Raw genomic sequence first — 22,338 nt, forward strand, 5'->3', positions numbered from 1 at the left:
TCCATCAGTCTTAGGAATGTTAGGAATATTTACTTGTTCATTCTCTGAACTAGATTGTTCTTGTTCCTCTGTCATCCCAGTTAAAATCCTCAAAATTTGCTCCACACAACCTTGATTCGTTGTCATCCTTGACTCCAGTTTACTGATCCGATTATCCTGTTCTTCCCACCATTTAGGAGGTTTTGTGCCATCTGTTGCTTGCTTCATCAGAGTTGTAAGTTTTGCAATCTGCTTTTGAATAGCAGATAAGTCAGTTGATTCAGCCATTGCCCGATTTTTTTTAGAATATCCATATATCAACCTGCCAAGATTAATGGCTCTGATACCAATTGTTGGGACTCTGGTGCGATTAGAGAAGAAAAATAGACGAAGAAGAGAAGAATATGATATAGAGACGAAGAAGAGAAAAATAAATTTTAGGAAAGAAACTTTTCATTCATTGATTGCATAAGGAAAACATTTTATGGCAGTACTCTCTACTTATTTTTTTACAGGTAGCGAATCTAAGGCTTGTCCAACTTCAACCTCAATGTTCATTTCTAATATCGGCCTTCTCATTCTGGGCCTATTCACAATATGCCTAACCTATGCTATTTTCCTTGTAAATACTTTTGGTTTCCACACATGCAAGGTAAGTAAAATTTCCCAATTCTTCCGACACAATCCCTAACCCTTGATTTCTTATTTTCCCCTTTTTATCATCGAGTCTCACCTCTTCTACTCTGATCGTGACAGATCTTTAGTAATGTAAACGTCTACTGGGCTGACTACAATAGTGATAGTTATGTCTGCAATGATAATTTTTTAGTGGCTCGAAGCATATTTGTAAAAACATTTTGGAGGAATAAGTCATGTGGTTAGTGGCTTCGGAATCTAATACCTAAAGTACATGAGAAGTGTTTCTGAGGCACAAGGACGTCAATGACTTGTTACCCGTTGAAGTTGGATTCTCAAGAGATTCCAACAAAGTTCCCAACTTTGCAATATCCTCGATATTAAACTCAGGAGCATACGTTTGTTCTGTACTAGTGGATAGAGTTTACCAAAAAAGCTTTGACTCTTGTCATGTACATGTCGACTGGATTTGTTTGTGGTCTTGTCATGAAGTTTCCAATATTGTTCCCTGGTGTGCCGAGGCTTCTTACAGTAAGTGCAGAATAGGGAATCACGATTGGATGTTTTTGTTGAATCCCCTCTTTTGGGGTAACTTTTGTGAAAAGCGCAAAACTCTCTTCCTCTTGCGACTTGAGCATAACACCATGAGGACTCCCTTCTGCCCATGTGATAGAAATGTTCTCATTTAGGGACAAGAGCTCTGTTTTACCTAAAATCTGTACTCAGAAAGCATCAAAATCAAAATTCAAACTTGCAAGAAAATAATAAATTCCCACAAATCTCTTTAGAGTTGCTGCATCATTAGTACAAGTCATCTGGATGTTTTAATAATGATCTAATATTATTGTCATAACCCTTGTAAAATACTCGAATACTCAACGTCGAAATTCTGTTTTTAATCTTAAAAATTTCGGCAACATCGTTAACCTTCAAGTACGTTTATTGAACAGCCTCTCAAATCTCCTTAGCAGTCCCGAGAAACATGCACACATCACTTATCTCCATCAGCATCGAGTTCTATAATCAGGACATGACCACTGAATCCTGTCCATCCCTCCCTGCGAATTTCCCTCTGCCCTTGAGAAAGGTTCAAACCAGGTGTCACCACCAAGTTTATCTTGTTATCTTTAAGTACTCTTAATATTGATTCCAGGCTTTGATGTTGCGTGCAAAAGATCAAGCAACCGCCAAGTTTAAAATGCTATATATGATTTAAATTATTGCTTAAAAATTTGAAATAATTATGTCTGATTTCTGGTTGATGGTCGTTGCTTTTGCTCGTGTTAATGTTGCCCTGGCCCTGGCTTTTTCTTTACTTATTAATGTGTTTAAATAAATTTTATGTTCTTTGATTTGTCAAAGATTTTAGGGTATTTTGCAGGTTGGGCCAGAAACAGAACCTGCTGTACCGGAGTCTAGTTCTAAACCAGAGGAAGTAAAAGATTCCAAGCAGGACTGATTATAAAGTTTGAATTACGTCCCATGGGACAAAAATCAGACATAAATATATTAGTCTTTTTAAATAGAGACTTGTTAAGCTTTTTGATTCGTGGAGGAAAAAGTGTTTCGTACATCATAAACATAGTAAAGCATGGGAAGCTCAAACTCTTTCATTAGGGAATGTATTGATTATCTAAGCTTTTAGTGAAACATGAATTTGGGTGACCCGATTGATAAAAATTCAAATATGGTGGTCAAAATGAAAAAAGGACTATAGTTGGGTGGTCACTGTTATAGTTTACCCTTTAAGAAAATGAATTTGTACATGCTTATTTTTAAGGAATGCAGCTCAGCTCGTGCATGAAATTAAAACACAACTTACCTCCATCCCTAATGCTTACTTTACTGATTCCTGGGATTCCTGTTTTACATGTTTAAATTCAACAGCAAGTGGGCAAACGTTTCATGCTTATTGACTCGTATTGACAAAGCTCATCAAACCTTTATTAATATCTAACCGCACGACTTCTAGACCTATCCTACTCCTATCCCAAACTACTTAAGAAATATTAAAGTTTGTTGTACTTTGTAGTCCTAGTTTGTTGAACTTTTTTATTTAGATATAAAAAAAAATCTTATTTTTTTTACATTTTAAGCGTATTTAATTTTTATCTGTATGACACGATTGTTCGTGTATTCTTATGGCACATTTTGTTTATTGTTATAGTAGTTTAGCCTTTCGTGTTGTACTCATGACAACACACCTCCTGATAAGGAAAAATCGATGATCTAGTATAGTTAAATCTCATTTTGTAATAGTTTGTCAGTGCATCTAGAACTGTTCATGGAGTAATCTGACATATTCATTTTTGTCAATCTCTACACCTACATCAATTTTATGTTTAGGTTTAAATAGAGACATGAAGATTATTTATAGTTGCTAAATTTTTTTAATAGATGAAACATGTATTTAATAAATATTTTGATTTTATTTTACTTCCTTCCTTTTGAATTCTTATGTTGGAATGTATTATTTTTATTATATTTTACCATTTTATTTAACGATAAATTAACTTTTATCCAAAAGGAAAAAAATATTTCGCCTTTATTAAGAAGGAATCAATTCAGAATCAAAATAAAAGTTATGTATATACTATAAGATAATGGGTAAACTACATGATTTGCCACATATGTTTAAGTTTTGTAAAATTTTGTCACTTATTTTAAAAAAATTACATTTTAATCATTTATGTTATTGATTTATTATATTGTTAACTCCCGTTACTTAAGTTGAACTGTCATATTAAAAATGGTTAATTTCCAATTTACTCTAAAACTTTAAATAAAGTGTCAATTTAATCTTAAAAGTGAGAGAACTTGAGATGGGGGCCTCATCCAATAGCATCGAAGTTTATCGAAGGAAGTTTTAATTCAAGAAACTGAATAGTTTTCTCCATATCTACGACAATCAGAGCCTTGGTTGGGAGAATATACCTCGTATCCAAGTGTAAGATACCAAAAAAAAAAGCCTTACATGTGAGATTTGGTTCTAGACAATCACTGACGACGACGGTTGACGTAACGGTCAACATCGATCGATGATCAACCGACTCAATGGACGATGTAGTTTAGACAGGAATGGATTTAGGGAGAGCGGATGTAAACGGTCAATCCCCTAAAATTCTAAAATTACCAGATTTAGGCTTCCGTACTTGTGACATTATGTTATTGTACAAAGAAAAATGTTTTCCATTTGGATTCATATGAATTAGTAAGTGTACCAAAAATTATGAATCATTATGAAGTGTTTTCTTTTTCCTAAAAAGAATATATCCTAATACTTATCTACGCCATCCTTATCGACACCATCTTTTTTTAAATAACATATTATTTTTATTACACATATCCAACTTATAAAACTCTATATTATTATTAGATATTCCAATGTAGATTCAATTTTAAAATTGTTAAAATAATATTTTAGTTAGCCTAAATGTAAAAATTAGTACTCAAATTATACCTAAAATTAATGTTAGGTACCTATTTTTATATTTTTATTTTTATATAATATTTAAATAAAATAATTATAAATAATTTAAAAGTTCAAAGCTATGTTCAATTTAATTTACATATACATTCTTTATCAATAAGATTATAATTATTGTTAGTGTTAAAAGAAGACAATATAGTAAGTATAGTGATTGTACAATAAAAGAGATATCAATACTTTGCATGAAAAATTCTTAGGAGAAAATTCTACATCTTTTGTCAAATAATTCAAGTGGATTTTTTGTTGTTGAAAAATGCAGGTATTTCATAATTAATTTAGGAACTAGGTCATTTGCTACATTATGCGTTGAACTTGTCATGAGAGAATAATGAGTTTTATAAAATATAATAAATAATTGAAACTTATTATGAGGACATGATGAGTTCCATGAAATTTTTTTCAAGTTCATATGACGAGTTTTACTTTTTAATATATTTTATGGAACTCGTAATTCCCTCATGAATAGTTTCATGTGCAATGTAGCAAATACCCTAGATTTCAAAATAATTTTTCAATGTCTGTACATTTCAAAAAAAAAATCACCAACAATATTTTCTACTTTTAATCAACAATTAAGTAGAATATTCACTATTGTCAAAAGTAGAATAATTAATACAAGAGGAATTCTCATGGATAACCTAATCTATCACCCTAATCCCTAGTATCTATTTATAAGGATAGTTAATTACAAACTAAACTGAATATAGATTTATTAAGATTATATTTTCTACTTTTAATCAACAATTAAGCAAATATGTTACAAACATTCAATCAGGCTTTCTGTTTTTCTTAATTTTCTCTTAATTTATATCTTTGTTAATTTAGTCAAATCGAATTTGTTTCAAATTCTAACATTCTCTACTTTGACAAGAATTATGAAAGTGCAAATAGTTCGAAACAATTCTAAATATGATGAAACACTCAAACATAGCAAAGAAAAATCAATTATTCACATTGATGAAAAAGTTCTACACCTTGAGAACATATTCCTCGCCTTCTTTCACGAAACTCCTTAAAGGGATATTCTTCAATAATAATTGCCAATTAAATACAAACCTTGTCAAAGGTTGAATGTACATGGTAATTTAATTTTCACATTAGTAAGATCATCACAAATTCTCCACCATGAGTAATATCATGCACAATATGATCCTAATCATTAACGACAATTTTATCATTAGCCACCCATAATGATTTAGCCTCATTAAATTTCTATAGAGGTCTAGTTTCTTTTTCGATACATATTCCCGATATTAAACATTGTGAAGAAATAATCATTCCCTTATTAGTGTTATTAATCTTTGTGACGAAATGAAATTTCTTTCCAAATTTGTTATGCTTACGAAACTTAATTTTATGTTTCTCAAATCCATTATTTCTACATAATTAATTATCTTTTTCGTCTCAAATTTGTTATGCTCACAAAATTAAACTCTTTTCTACTCTTAAAATTCGTTATGCCTATGGCTATCTTGTTCAATACAAAATTCTCTTTTGCTTGATTCAATTAAGATGTGTTTACTAGTAATGTCATAATCTGACGAGAAGGAAAAAGGACTACATCTTTTAGAATTGTTGCACCCTACGAAATATAAACTTTGGTAGTTTTTTTCTACCTTTTCGTCACATTAAGATAGCTATAAAAAAATTATACCTCCACTTGCCACAACGTGAATTTGGTGATGTGATCCAATAATGAAATTTCATAATTGAAATGTATCATTATCATGATCGAGTTAAACAACTTAGACATTCTGATACAATCTGTTAAAAGATAATGATAAGTATGGTATAGTGATGGCACAATAAAATAGACACCAAGATTTTATATGAAAAATATTTTCGAAAAATATCATGATAAGAAGAGGAGAAAATTCAATATTTTCAAAAGTAGAAGAATACAAGAAAAATCCTAATAGATAACCTAATCTCTAGCCTTAATTTTGAATATCTTCTTATAGAGATTTTTACTTAATTATAAAAGAAACTTATTTAATAGAGATTTAATAAATTGAAGTTTCTACTTTTTAATCTACATTGAAAACATATACGTTTCTTACTTTCAATCAAATTAGGTTTTCTATTTTTCTTAATTTTATCTTAATTTCTATCTTCATTGATTGAATCAAATCAAATTTGAGTCAAACCCTAACAGTTAAATAATTTTTAAAAAAATCACATAATATATTCTTTTCATACTTTCATAAAAGATTCAAACACAAAACTATTAAAATTATAAGTTAAACCATTATTACTCTGCTTATTCTAATTTGTTGGTTGAAAACACTATAAGTTTCTATATCACATAAAAGTTATATTTTATTTACTCTCCGTATATTTGAAAAATTGATCTAAAATGCTAAATCTATAATCAGTTGGCTTAAACATCATTTAAGTTCTTATCAATTTTAAAATTAAATAAGGGTTTGTTTGTTTCACTGAAAACAGTTTTCGGAAAATCAAATCTGAAAAATGTTTTACAGAAATGTAAATCATTTTCCATAAAACATTTTCCAGTGTTTGGATGGTAACTTGCTCCTTAACATTCACCGATCTTGTCGACTGTAAAAAATTGTTCCTAGTAAGGAGGTCAAACAAATTAAAGAACGCAAGTGGTTGCATTCGTATTATGTCGATACAATTCTGATCACCTGTATATAAAATATTATTGATATAATTTTCTCTTTCATCATCTCGATTCACATGACATTGACGACTTATTTGATTTCTAGATTTTATTTTGTGAATCCAAAGAGCCCCAAAAGCCAGTGCTTAAGCAGCAACTCCCACTAATGTTTTATGAATAGAATTATGTTCCATCTACAAAGAAATGATCGTAATAATTTATGAATACTTGAACTGTAAAATAAATATTAATCAGTAAATTATGGACAATCTACATTCATTGTAACATCCAAATCATCGGGTTAGTGACTATAATGTAAGATAAAGAAGGAGGTAAAAGTAGGAGATTAGTTTTTGGTTAAATTTCGAAATGGAAATGGAAATTATGGGCATGGAGTATCGGTACTAGAAGAACAGTACCGATACTTCAAGGCAAATGCAGTTGAATTCGAAGAGTAGTATCGGTACTAGTTGAGGTGATATCGATACTAAATTGGTAGTATCGATACCATTTCCACTATATAAATTTACAGAATGTCAAAATGGTATCGATACCGAAGGGGGTATCGATACCATAGAAGGGAAGTATCAGTACTCTATTGGGAGTACCGTACTATTGAGCATGAAATGAAGTGTTTCCCTATTAATGTGTGTTCCATGACAATGAAGTAAGCCATATACAATGAGAGTGCCAAATTTGGAAATTTGATTCGAAGATGGACTAATACTATTGTAATGTTCTTAGACGTGTTGACTAGATCGAAAATGGAATTTTTCTATGTAGATTGAATGTTGCAAAATTATATGGTATGTATTTCAACTGTATAATGTTTCTAGCATATAATTGTCAAAAAGGTAGTTGAGAAATGCATTGTCATTTCTTCAATAAAGCCATATATGATTGTAATGGATCATGAAGAAAATGCTTAAACATACCCAAAGAATTCTAGGTGATTTGCATAATATAATAGCATGCTTCCTTGATTCTTATCGTTTAATGTTTCCTTTAATGGGTATAGCATGCTTTGAACCTATATGGATTAGTCTAACTTGGTTCTTCTAATGGTGAAGTCTGGTGAGTTATGAATAATTTATTTGAGCTTTATTTGTGCATCTAAATATCCTTCAGCTGCTTTGTTAGGTACCCAATTTCCCTAATTCAATCTCACAACATGCTTAACATAAACAATGAATCAATTGACATAGAAAAAAGAAACTTATGCATTTTTCCAAATTGACATTCTTCACAAAGACTAGAATTTGCAGTAATGAGACAACATGTTGAGTTAATCGATCGACCGAATAAGCCAAGAGGGAGTGAATTGGCAATAAAAATTCCGGTGGAAGCTTTTGCAGAAAATTGAAAATATTTACAAAGCAATTTAGAGTGGTTCAACTTTCTCAACCAAAGTCTACGCCCACTACCTTAGTTATCCACACTAAGGATTTTCCACAAATTCACTAATTTATCTTTCTTTTGAGGACAAAGAGTAACCTTACAAATCCCTCAAGAATTATACCCCAAATTCTTGAGAACACTCTCTCCCAAAGAGAACAATACAAATTTTGCAAACTTACAAGAAAATCCTCACAAGGAAAGATGTTTGCACAATTCTAAAACAAAGAAAGAACACTCAAGAATAATATAATTGAGCACAATAAGTGTTCTTGAAAGTAAAAAATGAATATTGAATGGAATAAGCTTGAAAATGCTCAAAATTGAGGTTTGATGCTTTCTCTTTGATTCTCTCTTGATTCTTGATAAAAAAAATTATTGATCAATGGCTCCTAAGCTTGTCTAAATACTCCTTGGATCACTTCTGAACGTTGGGGATCATTAGTGGAGTCAATAAAGCTGTTTTTGTGTGAAAACAATTAATAAAATAGCTTGGAGCTTTGGGGGGTATCAGTACCCCTGCATAGGGTATCGGTACCCTGCTGTGTAAAATTCAAATATTTCGACCGTTATAAGATGGGGGTATCGGTACCTCCTGGGGGTACCGGTACCCACCGAGCAATCTGTTATTTCTCGGAGCCAAATCTTACATGGGGTATCGGTACCCTCTTGGGAGGTATCGGTACCCTCTAGGCAATATGGTTTTTTCAGTTTAAGATTATTTAAGAAAATATTTTTGGCTCAATTAAAGGCTCGAAATACTTTCTAAAATTGTTTAAAAGATTAAAACACACTTTTTACACTTGAGTAAGGATTGAATTTGACATTTGAAAAACTTGGAGTAATATTTTGATATTCGAATAGTTTGATCGAATATATATTTGAAAATGATTAGAAAATCTTGGAATCCAATAACATTTAATTTTTTTATCGAAACATCAAAATGTTTTCAACAATCTCCCCCTTTTTGATATAACAAAAATATTTTAGTAATTTTAAGATTTTCTAAAAAATCATTTTTGAAATCAAGTTTTGAAAAATTACTCCCCCTTACTCTTAACACTTCTCCCTCTTTTTGTTAAATCAAAAAGATTCTAAAATGTTTTTAATCAAGGGTTTTGGAAGTTAAGTCAATTGATAGATTAATAAAGCGTAAGCTGCTAAGATCACAATCAAGAGAAATGTTAGCCATTAGTTTCATAATTAAATATTCATAAACGAATGTGAAATGACAAAATTGGTCATATATCTAAAATGATGTAAATAATGCATAGATTTAAACCAAACCAAATAAATATAAGCATTAAAAGTTAAACATTCAACATCCATAACAAATTCAAATATTCAATCCAAACACATCAAAATGTTTAACAATTCAAAGTTCTAAATCTGAAGTTCTAAATCGAAAGTAGGCAAGGTCTACTCCATTAGAGGATCAGGAGGAGATAGATGTGTCCATATATTGGCTAAATCTCGTGTAAGAACATCGAGTCTATCGTCTATAGCATTGAATCGATTATCCATTGCTTCACGATTAGCCCGAATCTCTTGTTGATTCTCCAATTGTTGAGTCCACATAGCAGATAAATGGGACTCCATGGATGTAAACCGTGAATCCATTGATGTATATCGGATGTCGAATGTCTCCATAAAAGATCGAAAATATAGAGGCATTTGATCCTCTTGTTGTGCTTGTTCCTCGTGTTGCTCCGGCTCATCGTCGGGAACCTCGTCAATGTCTTACATCAGTTGTTGAAGTTCGGGATCATCGTCTGCTCCCGGTGCCGGTGGAGCTCTTGAAGAACTAGCTCCCGGTGTATGCTCAGCAGATCGAACCCATTGCTCGGTTTGTTTATCCTTTATCCATCCCGATTTTGTTAAGAAAATGAGGTTAAATTGATTTTGTAGAGGGATTGCGGAATCAAGGCTTACCTTAAGCTCGGCTTTGGGAAACAGATTACTTAGAATACAACCGTAAACTAGAGATGAACAAAGTTTCTTATTAGGATCAAGGTTTACAGTTTCAACAATTTCAAAAAAGATAATCTGAGGTAGGTTTATTTTATTATTGTTTTGGATACAATGTATCCACCAAAGATCTAGGGCTCTAAGAGTGGAGTATTTTCCTCCGGATGGTCGAAACCACCAAGAGATCATCAGATGAAGAAAACGATCATGGAGATCTAATACACTCGCACTCTCCTTTTTTTTATAGGGAGTACCTACCGTTTGTTTTCATTGTCTAAGCTGACATTATCTAATCCAAATGCACTAGCTATGTATTCCGGGTCAATATAAATGAATTTTCCTAGAAGTTAGGATCTAATTCCTATGGTTCTGGTATTATCCCGGTTTTGGACACAAATGGCATTGGAATAGAAGATTCGAACAAGTTGATGATAAACTATTGGTTCGAGTTCAAAAAGTTTATCAAAAAGTTCAAAAAGTTTATCAAAAACTATAAAAAAAATTAATTTCGAAAATCTTAAAAAAAGCTTGAAAAAGCTTGTGTTTTTTTGATGAAATTAGTTGTAGATTATAGTTCTAAATCAAAATCTAAGCAATGCCCATTGTTTATTTCAACCTAGAACTAATTAAAACTAGTCCTATGTTCAAAATCAATAAAATAGATTACCTTGAAAAGTGAAGATTGAGTTGATTTTGATGTTGTTTGCATGAAATTAATGATGCTATCATGTTTATGAGTTGAAAGTTGAAGTTAATCCGACTTGTTTTTGAAGATTTTGGCAAAAAGATGGAGATTAGGGAGAAAATGAGAAGGAACATTGAGAGAGAGTGAAGAGAGGGTTTTGAGAGAAAAAGTTATTGTGAGCATTTAAAAACCAGACACCGTGGAGGGTATCAGTACCCACTCAAAGGGGGAATCGGTACCCATTCAAGGGGGTATCGATACCTCCTGCACTAAAATTCAAAAATATGTGTTTTAAACACTCAAATGCTAAATTAATCTTCCCTAGTGATATTGGAAACTCATATTATGAAAATTAACTATGTTCAATCAATCAAATCTTTAAAATCTATTTGAACATAAACTCAATTTTCACTAAGAATCATAAACTCTCCCTAACTAAATGCAATCAAAAGTATCATTTTCATGAGCATTTTTCATTTCAATTTAAATGTGCTAAAATTATTTTAAACACTAATTGAAGATAGGCCAGTTAAACCTAATTCTCTCCTAAGTGTCCAAAATCTTTCTTTGTCTAAGGGTTTTGTACAAATATTCGCTAATTGGGGCAAAGTATCAACAGATTCTAGAACTACATCTTCCTTAGCGGCATGGTCTCTAATGAAGTGATGTCTAATTTCAATGTGTTTAGTTCTAGAGTGTTGGATGGGATTTTTAGTTAGACAAATAACACTAGTATTGTCACACTTGATAGGTATGGTACCTACTTCAATTCCATAATCAAAAAGTTGTTGTTTCATTCATAAAACTTGTGCATAACAACTACCGGCTGAAATGTATTCTGCTTCAGTGGTAGATAATGCAACACAATTTTGTTTCTTTGAAAACCAAGAAATCAACATATTTCCTAGGAATTGGCAAGTATCGAAGGTGCTTTTCCTATCTATTTTGCATCCTCCATAATCCGTATTAGAGAAAGCATGTAAGCTAAAGCTAGAGTCTCTAGGATACCAAAGTCCTAAACTAGGAGTGTCCTTAAGGTATCTAAAGATCCTCTTAACAGCTAGTAAATGTGATTCCGTAGGACATGATTAAAATCTAGCATATAAGCAAACACTAAACATAATGTTTGATCTACTTGCGGTTAGATAAAGCAAAGAGTCAATCATTGACCTATACAATTTAACATCCACACATTTACCTTCTTCATCTTTGTCAAGTTTTGTTGATGAGCTCATTGGAGTGACATGAGGTTTCCCAATTTCCAGTCCAAACTTCTTGAGCATATCCTTGACGTACATAGCTTGATTGATGAAGATGTCATCTTTTCTTTGCTTGATTTGGAGTCCCAAGAAAAATGAGAGCTCCCCATCATGCTCATCTCGAATTCACTTTGCATTAGCTTAGAAAATTCTTGACAAAGAACATCATTAGTAGAATCAAATATTATATCATCAACATAAATTTGAACTACTAATAAATCTTTACCTTTATGCTTTAAAAACAATATAGTGTCAACCTTCCTTTTTGAAAAGTCATTTTCAATTAAAAAGTTTGACAATCTTTGATACCAAGCTCTAGGAGCTTGTTTTAAACCATAAAGCGCTTTTGTTAATTTAAAAACATGATTTGGAAATTTTGAATATTCAAAACCTGGAGGTTGTTCCACATACACTTCTTCTTTTATAAAACCATTTAAAAATGCACTTTTAACATTCATTTGATATAATTTAAATTCATTGAAACATGCAAATGCTAATAACATTCTAATTGCTTCCATCCTAGCTACGGGAGCGTATGTTTCATCTTAGTCTATGCATTCTTCTTGAGTATACCCTTGAGCAACAAGTCTAGCCTTGTTTCTTACTATATTACCACTTTCATCAAGCTTATTTCTAAATACCCATCTAGTACCTATAGTAGATTTATTACTAGGTCTTTCAACTAATGTCCATACTTTACTTCTCTCGAATTAATTCAATTCTTCTTGCATAACCATAATCCAATGTTCATCATTTAATAATTCTTCTTGCATGAAATAAATGCAACACAATTACATATATTTCTAAGAGAATATCGAGTTGTTACCCCTTTGGATGGATCACCTATTATTTCACCATCCTTGACATAGTTGTATTCCCTTGGGTAAGAGACTTCCCTTTCTTGAATGGTTGGATTCTCGAGAGGATCTTGAGTTTCCTCATTTTTTGTTTCTTCCTTTGATGATGGTTCTTCAACGTCATGTCTAATTTCATTTGTATTTATAATACCTACATCATCATTCACACAAGAATCCTTCCTCGGAAGGGGATTATCATCGAAAACAACATGTATAGACTCTTATACAACTAAAGTTCTTTTATTAAATACTCGATAAGCTTTAGAATTTAAGGAATAACCCAGAAAAATTCCTTCATCACTATTAGCATTAAATTTGCCAAGATTTTCTTTACCGTTGTTTAAAACAAAACATTTACATCCAAAAGGATGAAAATAGCTAATGTTAGGCTTTTTATTTTTGAAAAGTTCATATGGAGTTTTCTTCAAAATAGGCCTAATCATTACTTGATTTACAACATAACAAGCGGTACTTGTGTCTTCTGCCCAACAATATTTTGGCAAATTGTTTTCACAAAGCATGGTTCTAGCCATTTCTTCTAAAGTTTGATTTTTCCTCTCAACAACTCCATTTTGTTGAGGGGTTCTAGGTGCTGAAAAATTATGGCTAATACCATTAGAATTACAAAACTCAGTAAATCCAAGATTTTCAAATTCAGTTCCATGATCACTCCTAACACTAGTTATAGAGTAACCTTTTACATTTTGGATTACTTTTAAAAACATGATGAATTTTTCTAATGCTTCATCTTTAGTACTTAAGAATAGAACCCAAGTATATCTAGAATAGTCATCTACCCAGACAAATGCATATTATTTTCCACCCAAGCTAGTTGTTCTAGATGGCCCAAAAAGATCTAAATGAATCAATTGTAATACTCTACTAGTAGATATGTCATTAATGGATTTAAAGAAACTTTCTTTTGTTTTCCTTTAGCACAAGCATCACATATTTTATCATTATCAAATTTTAGTTTAGGTAACCCTCGAACTAAATCTCCTTGAATTAGTCGTTGTAAAACACTCATACTAGCATGTCCTAGTCTCCTATGCCATAATCAACTCTCATGCTCATCCTTAGCAACTAGACATAAATTAGTCATATCTATAGAATCTAAATGCACAATGTATATGTTTCCTATTCTATGACCAACAAGCATAATCCGATTAGATGCAATGTCAATTACTTTACAACCTTTAGTTTCAAACATGACATTGAATCCCTTATCACAAAATTGACTAATACTTAATAGATTATGCTTTAACCCATTCACATATAAAACATTTTAAATTTGTATGGAAGAGGTATTACCTATAGTGCCTATTCCTTCAATGTGACCTTTTGATTATCACCAAAAGTCACTTCGCCTACATTTTTGGCGTTAAGCTCTATGAACCGGTTCTTGTCTCCGGTCATGTGTCTTGAGCATCTACTATCAAGGTACCATGAATTTGAATTTGTTTCCCGTGCCTTGTAGCAATGCTCCTTTTCCTACAAACATAGATTAATTTTTAATTTTGGTACCCAATTCTTTTGGGTCCATATTCATTAGTTTCCAAAATTCTAGTCCCCTTAGGTAACCATTTGTGTAGGATATCCTTATCTTTAGTAGTAATGAGTTCTTTAGGAACCCATATACTTCTAACGATTTTTTCATTAGAGGTTCTTCGGGGACTTCTATGATTGTAGTTTTTATAACTTTTTCTAACAAAGTTGGATTTTAAATTTTCTCCATTTTCAAAACGTTTTGTTCCAACTTTATTAAAGGAAGTTTTAAAATCATCAATTTTCTTTTGATGATCATCATGTACTCTTGAAAGTAAGTTATGCAAATCAATATTTTTCTTTTCAAATTCATCTAATTTTATTTGCAATTCTTTGATCTTACTTTCAAGATCATTGTTGGTTTTGGACATAAGACTATTTTCATTTTTCAATTTTGAAATATCATTTTTATAATTTGAAAGTAAAGTCTTATAATCTGAAGTCAACTCATTGTAATCCTCTAATAACTCATCATAAGATAAATCATCTAAATCAAATGAGTTAGAGGTTACCTGAGAGTTTTCCCTGATGGCCATCAAGCACAAGTTTGCAACTTATTGTTCCTCTTCATCGGAATCTTCTTCATCTCTCCATGTATCCACATGAGCCTTGTGATTTTTCATTGATTGACCATTTTTATTCAATTGTGGGAAATCATATTTGATATGCCCTGACTTTTTGCATTCATAGCAAATGATAGGGTCTTTCTCCTTCGGTTCATTTTTGAAGCCTTCATTGCGTTTGAATTTTCTTCCTCGGTTGAGCCTCATTAGTTTTCTGAACCGTTTGGCAAATAATGACATCTCCTCGTCGTCGTCATCTTCATCCGAATCACTCTCATCCTTTGTGGATTTGAGAGCAACTCCAACGTTCTTCTTCTTCTCCTTTTCTTTCGGTGTCTCGTCAATCTTCTTGAGGTCTACCTCATCTTGAAGCATCATTTCGTGTGTGAGGAGGGAACCAATCAATTCTTCAAGGGTTAAGGACTTTAAGTTCTTAGCCTCGATGATTGTTGTCTTCGTTGATTGCCAAGCTTTCGGAAAAGAGTAGACTAACTTTCTCACAAGCTTCTCGTTTGGTATGATCTCTCCATACGATTTGAGACCATTAACAATTGTGGAGAATCTATCCGTCATAGCTTTGATATCTTCATCATGTTTCATCCTGAAATTTTCATAGCTATGAGTTAGAAGACTAATTTTAGATTATTTTACCTCGTTTGTGCCTTCACGAGTGACTTGTAGTTTATACCATATTTCATTGGCGGTTGTACAAGATGAAACTCTCCCGTATTCATCCGGTCCAAGAGCACAAAAAATAATATGGATAACTTTGGAGTTGAGCTGGAACATTCTTGTCTCTCCTTCACTCCACAATCTTGGATAAGTGGAGGGTTTGATGTATCCGTCTTCTATGATATTCCATGCTCTCATATCACTTTATTGAATGAAGTATATAATTTTTATTCTTCCAATAAGCATAATTAACTCCATTGAATAAATGAGGCTTGTTGATGGGCAATGAATCAAGATCGAAGTCGTGGTTTGAAGTGGAGATAATTGATGACTTGATTATCGATGTAACTCTTCCCGAATCGACTCAAGAGGCGATTAAACCTTCAAATGAGTGAGGCTTTGATACCAATTGTTGAGTTAATCGATCGATGGAATAAGCTAAGAGGGGGTGAATTGGCAATAAAAATTTCGGTGGAAGCTTTTGTAAAAAATTGAAAATATTTGCACAGCAATTTAGAGTGGTTCGACTTTCTCAACCAAAGTCTACGTCCACTACCTTATCTATCCACACTAAGGATTTTCCACAAATTCACTAATTTGTCTTTCTTTTAAGGACAAAGAGTAACCTTACAAATCCCTCAAGAATTATACCCCAAATTCTTGAGAACACTCTCTCCCAAAGAGAACAATACAAATTTTGCAAACTTACAAGAAAATCCTCACAAGGAAAGATGTTTGCACAATTCTAGAACAAAGAAAGAACACTCAATAATAATACAATTGAGCACAATAAGTGTTCTTGAAAGAAAAAATGAATATTGAATGGAATAGGCTTGAAAATGCTCAAACTTGAGGTTTGATGGTTTCTCTTTGATTCTATCTTGATTCTTGATAAAAAAATTATTGATCAATGGCTCCTGTTTAAATACTCCTTGGATCACTTCTGAACGTGGGGATCATTAGTGGAGTCAATAGAGCCGTTATTGTGTGAAAACAATTAATAAAATAACTTGGAGCGTTGGGGTATCGGTACCCCTGCATAGGGTATCGGTACCCTGCTGTGTAAAATTCAAATATTTCAACCGTTATAAGATGGGGGTATCGGTACCCTCCGAGCAATATGTTATTTCTCGGAGCCAAATCTTACATGGGGGGTATTGGTACCCTCTGGGCAATCTGGTTTTTCAGTTTAAGATTATTTAAGAAAATATTTTTGGCTCGATTAAAAGCTTGAAATACTTTGTAAAATTGTTTAAAAGATGAAAACACACTTTTACACTTGAGTAAGGATTGAATTTGACATTTGAAAATATTGGAGTAATATTTTGATATTCGAATAGTTTGATCGAATATATATTTGAAAATGATTAGAAAATCTTGGAATCCAATAACATTTAATTTGTTATATCGAAACATTAAAATGTTTTCAACACAACACTTTTGAGTAGCAGTAACATGCTTATTAGTATTATTAATCCTAAGAGATGTAAAGGAATCAAGAGAGTTTGTAGAAACCAGCTGACTCAACCCATTTCAGCACCACCTGATTCAAGAGATGTAAAGGAAAGTTTGTATTAACCAAAATGAAAGATTTTACTCCTATATAGACTATGGTTTTCAATGATAATTTATATAAACTTTATTAATTTAGTCTTCTAATTCTGTTTCTTTTGGTTCTAATTCACTGTCCTGGTTTTGCACATGACTGCATCTTTGCTCAATTTTTATCTAAGGAAGTGTAATTATTCAAAACTAATTGGCATCTGAGTTTCTAGTAGAGGTACGTTTGAAGAGGAAACATGTAGCAGTTTTTAGGTTGGAATGGATATGTGGTCTATTATTTTATTTTTCCTCTATAATATTTAGGAGGATAAATGAGAAGATTTGTACATTGACAGTAACATTTTGATTTCATCCCAAAGGGTTTCTAAGCTCGAGCAAGATTTCAATACTTGAAAACTGAAATAAATAAAACACTTTTTGTGCTTATATAGATTGTGAAATTGCAACGCCTAGTAGACTAGTTCCAGTGAAAACAAGCAAAGATACGAGGGATAACAAGAAAGTTGTGAAGAAACCTCAAATAAATCCCCTTTAAAGAAATTATCTCACATCTACTGCAATCAGAACAAAACCAACATACATGGATTGCTATATCTCACATTTATAGTTTTCCATTTAATAATTATCAGATCAAGTAAGCAAATGTTGATTTCATCCCAAAGGGTTTCTATTATTTCATTCTATATTATGAAGAAAATTAAGTTTACTTCAGCTTTGGTTCTTTCGGTGTCTTCCATAGATAGTTGTTTATATCTCAGTTTCCATTAATACTGGAAACAAAAATTTAAGGAGTTGCTTCCCCACAAACAAATCAAGAAGGTACAAACAAGTAAATGAAAAATAAAACCCAATCAACGAAAAAAAATAATACTACGAGTGAGGGAGAGATAACCTCTTGGAAAGGTTGTTTGGTGCACTGCCGGTAGCCTTTAGCAACACGAAAAAGAGCAATTTCAGCTTTCAGATCTTTGTTTTCTGCCTCGGTGGTGAAATTGAAAATGGAAAATGAGGAAAAGATGAAACAAGAAAATGTGATCAAGGAAGATGAAAAAGGAGAAGATGAAACGAGAGATACATGAGAAGACGACCGCCCGCCTCGCCGGTGAGAAGGATTTCAAACAGTCGATCGATTTCCGGTGTGGAGCAAGGGACGAGAGAAAGCTGGAAAACAACTTACCCTTTTCCAAACGGTACGTCAAAATACCATATTTTCCTCTCCCTTCTCCGTTGACCGTAAAACGTTTTACGTTGACCCGGGTGTTTTACGAGAACCAAACACAGGAAAACAGGAAAACAGGAAAACAGGAAAACATTTTCCGTAATATATTTTCCCCGTTCCAAACTGACCCTAAATTAATTTCCCTTGAAATTAAGAAAATAATTTAATCAATCTATATTTTAGAAGTAGGTAAATAAAAATGACTGATACTAGTGTTGATCTTTTCCGAGTACATAACATGTATCTAATTATGATTGAATACATTTTTTCAAATTAAAAAAAAAAAAAAAACCTTTTTGTGTGTCTTTGATCATGACTTGAATCTCTATTATAGCATTACAAATTTTCTCGGTGCTTGTAACTTTTGCATTTTTATATGTTTGACCGAATGATTAGTGTATTGTGCAATCGATTTTGTTTCAAATATTTTTTTAAAGAAAATCATTTCCTATCTTCAAGATATATTACCTTGCTCGTAATAATAATACAAACTTGAATTTAAAATATAATATAAATTTTATTTGTTATATCTTAATGTAGAAATTAATACATACTTATGTTCAAACTTATAATCATTATTCTTTGAGATTTTAAATTCGAACACCGCGTATGAAGATATGAACATTCATTATCGAATGGTTAAAAGGTTTTCAATAAATACTACATTCTATTCACTCACCCAAAATTTATGAAAAGAAAAAAGAATGGACAAAACTAAATTTCCGTTATAACGCTGACTACTTTGCTAGCTAAGACCAGCGAAAAAGAAAAGCAAAGATGGTGGCGGAGGAGCATTCCAGTAGCCGCCGTTGTGGGTGGCGAGATATGAAGAACTTCAGCCTGAAACTGATTCTGGGACGGTGGTTCATGGTGTTTGGTTCACTTCTTATCATGTCCGTATCGGGTGCTACATATATTTTCGGACTATATTCTAATGTTATCAAAACATCTTTGGGATATGATCAAACAACTCTCAATCTTTTAAGCTTTTCCAAGGATTTGGGAGGCAACGTGGGGATCATATCAGGGTTAATCAATGAGTTAACGCCGCCGTGGGTGGTTCTCTTGATTGGCTCCGTCATGAATTTCTTCGGCTATTTCATGATATGGCTCGCCGTCACCGGCCGCACCGTCAAGCCCCACGTCTGGCAAATGTGTGTTTACATTTGCTTGGGTGCAAATTCCCAGGCTTTTGCCAATGCCGGAGCTCTCGTCACTTGTGTCACACCGAAAGCAGAGGAAGCGTTCTAGGCCTTTTGAAATCTTACGTCGGTTTAAGTGGTGCGATATTGACTCAGTTGTACCATGCTTTCTACGGCAACCACTCGTCGGCTCTTATCTTGCTAATTGTCTGGCTTCCCGCTGCTGTTTCCTTGGTGTTTCTCCGGACGATTCGAATCATAAAGATCGTCCGATGGCACCGGCAAACGAACGAGCTGAGAGTTTTCTACAACATTCTCTTCGTCTCTCTTGGCCTTGCCGGTTTCCTTATGGTCGTGATTATCTTACAAAACAGGTTGAGCTTGAACAGGATTGAGTATGTAGGAAGTGCTTCGATCGTTACTGTTTTACTGTTTCTCCCACTTGCCGTGGTTATCAGAGAGGACTTCAAGATTTGGAAAACAAATCAACAACCTTCCAGTGATGCTTCTCATGTGAAAGTAGTGACGGAATATCCACCACAACCACAGCAAACGGCAGAGAAACAAGTCGGTTGTTTCGAAAACATTTTCAAGCCACCAGACTGGGGCGAAGACTACACGATATTGCAAGCTCTTTTCAGCATCGACATGTTAATCATCTTCACCGCCACCATGTGTGGCGTCGGCGGGACATTGACGGCGATCGACAACTTGGGGCAGATCGGGATTCGTTAGGCTACCCGAGTCGTAGCATAACCACCTTCGTCTCGTTCGTGAGCATATGGAATTACCTCGGACGAGCAGTCGTGGGTTTCGCTTCCGAGTACTTGTTGACGAAATACAAGATGCCGAGGCCATTGTTGTTCTCCTTCGTCATCCTCTTCTCATGCGTCGGACATGTTTTAATCACCTTACCGTCCCGAACACCCTTTACTTGGCGTCGATCATCATCGGATTCTGCTTCGGAGCACAATGGCCGTAAATGTACGCCATAATCTCCGAAATCTTCGGCCTTAAATACTACTCCACGTTTTTCAACTTCGGTTCCGTGGCGAGTCCAGTGGGTTCGTACATTCTGAACGTGAAAGTGGCCGGACATTTATACGATGTTGAAGCTTCGAAACAAATGACAGCTTTGGGTCGAAGGAGACAACCAGGGGAGGAGTTGAGTTGCAGTGGAGGGCATTGCTATAGAAAGGCTTTCCTTATTATTACAGCCACCACATTGTTTGGATTCCTTGTTTCTTGTATTTTAGTTCTTCGGACCAGAAAGTTTTACAAGAGTGATATTTACAAGAAATTCAGAGAAGAAGATCAGGTTGCTGAAACAGAGATGGCTTCAACTTCAACTTCAAATCAAGTTGAATCCATGACGACTTCGGTTGCCACAAGTACCTAAAGCTAACCACAGGTTACTTGATTTAGTAGGGTGATGTGTTAAATTTATTAAATAATATTCTAAGTTTAAATCTCGATATTATGAATACAATAAATTAAATTAGAAGAGTAATCTTTATAATAAATCTTTATTAATCGATTAATATAACATATGCATGTATGATTTTACCCAAACAAAAAAAAATAGCTACCTCTTCTTGTATATTTATTTTCCTCAATTTTATTATTAAATACTTCCATAACTTGTGGAGTACTTGACCTTTGCCACATGAATGGTTTATGAATGACATTTTATGATATTTAGATTCGAATTTTTATTTTAAAATATTCATTTTTTAGATATTTTTCAAGAATACATTTATATCTATATTTATTTTTTAATATAATTTGCAAAGTTGAGTTAAAATGGATTTTGCAAGAATTTGAAAAATCAAAAAGTGTACTCCACCTAGAGATGAAATCATGATTTTATATTAAATATCAAATTTATAAATTCAAAAGAACGAAAAAATATTTCAAATAAAAATACAAATAAAATATCTAAATATACAGAAATTTAAAACTTTTAGGAAATAAATTATTCCACTCGTCCTCATACGATCCATCCCCGATACCACCGACACCGGAAAAAGCATGAGATTGATCCATGATCACATGTCATGTACCACTAGATGACCCTCTGCAAAACAAAACAAATACCTGGAACAAAATACAAGACAAGACAATAACAAGATGGTATATCCAAGATTTTACCTTTCAAAATCTTGATTTTGAATATAAAATAAGCATCCGCATTTTTTCCTTCTAAAACCTTTGCATTTATTTTTGAAAATTAAGTTTAATTTGACATTATTTGCTAAAAAAATAAATTAACTTAAATACTGCTCAAATTCATTATATTATGATATATTAAATAAATTAATCTAAATTATAATATATATAATTATGACAACTCATTGATAATATTTTGTATAAAATATGAATTTTAAATGTTTTTAAGCGATTAATGTAAAATATTTATAAATTTTAATTTAAATATATAAATTATAGTGGGAATAGGCATTAGATTCCTTAAGCAAGGTCATGGTTCGATTATGACGTTTGCGTATGGAGCAAACTGGGTAGGGAAGGTCATCCATAATGGGACTCTGCAAAACTCGATCTGAATTAGTTGATCAATATATCATATACCAGTGATTAATTCAAAACATATATAAATTATATTTAAAATATTAAAATTATATAAAAATAATATCATAAATTAATAATAATTTTAAAATACATTACAAATAAACTAATTATATATTCAACAATTAAATAATTGAGAGTATAAATCTTAAT

General features: G+C 32.6%; 1 pseudogene; it reads left to right on the forward strand.

Moving 5' to 3' along the window:
• Window positions 1-19,201: 19,201 nt before the first annotated feature.
• On the forward strand, window positions 19,202-21,020 carry LOC120181003 (annotated as a pseudogene).
• The last annotated feature ends 1,318 nt before the right edge of the window (window positions 21,021-22,338 follow it).

The sequence above is a fragment of the Hibiscus syriacus genome, unplaced genomic scaffold (genome assembly GCF_006381635.1).
Source record: "Hibiscus syriacus cultivar Baekdansim isolate YM2019G1 unplaced genomic scaffold, ASM638163v2 tig00112505_pilon, whole genome shotgun sequence".
Classification (NCBI taxonomy): Eukaryota; Viridiplantae; Streptophyta; class Magnoliopsida; order Malvales; family Malvaceae; genus Hibiscus; species Hibiscus syriacus.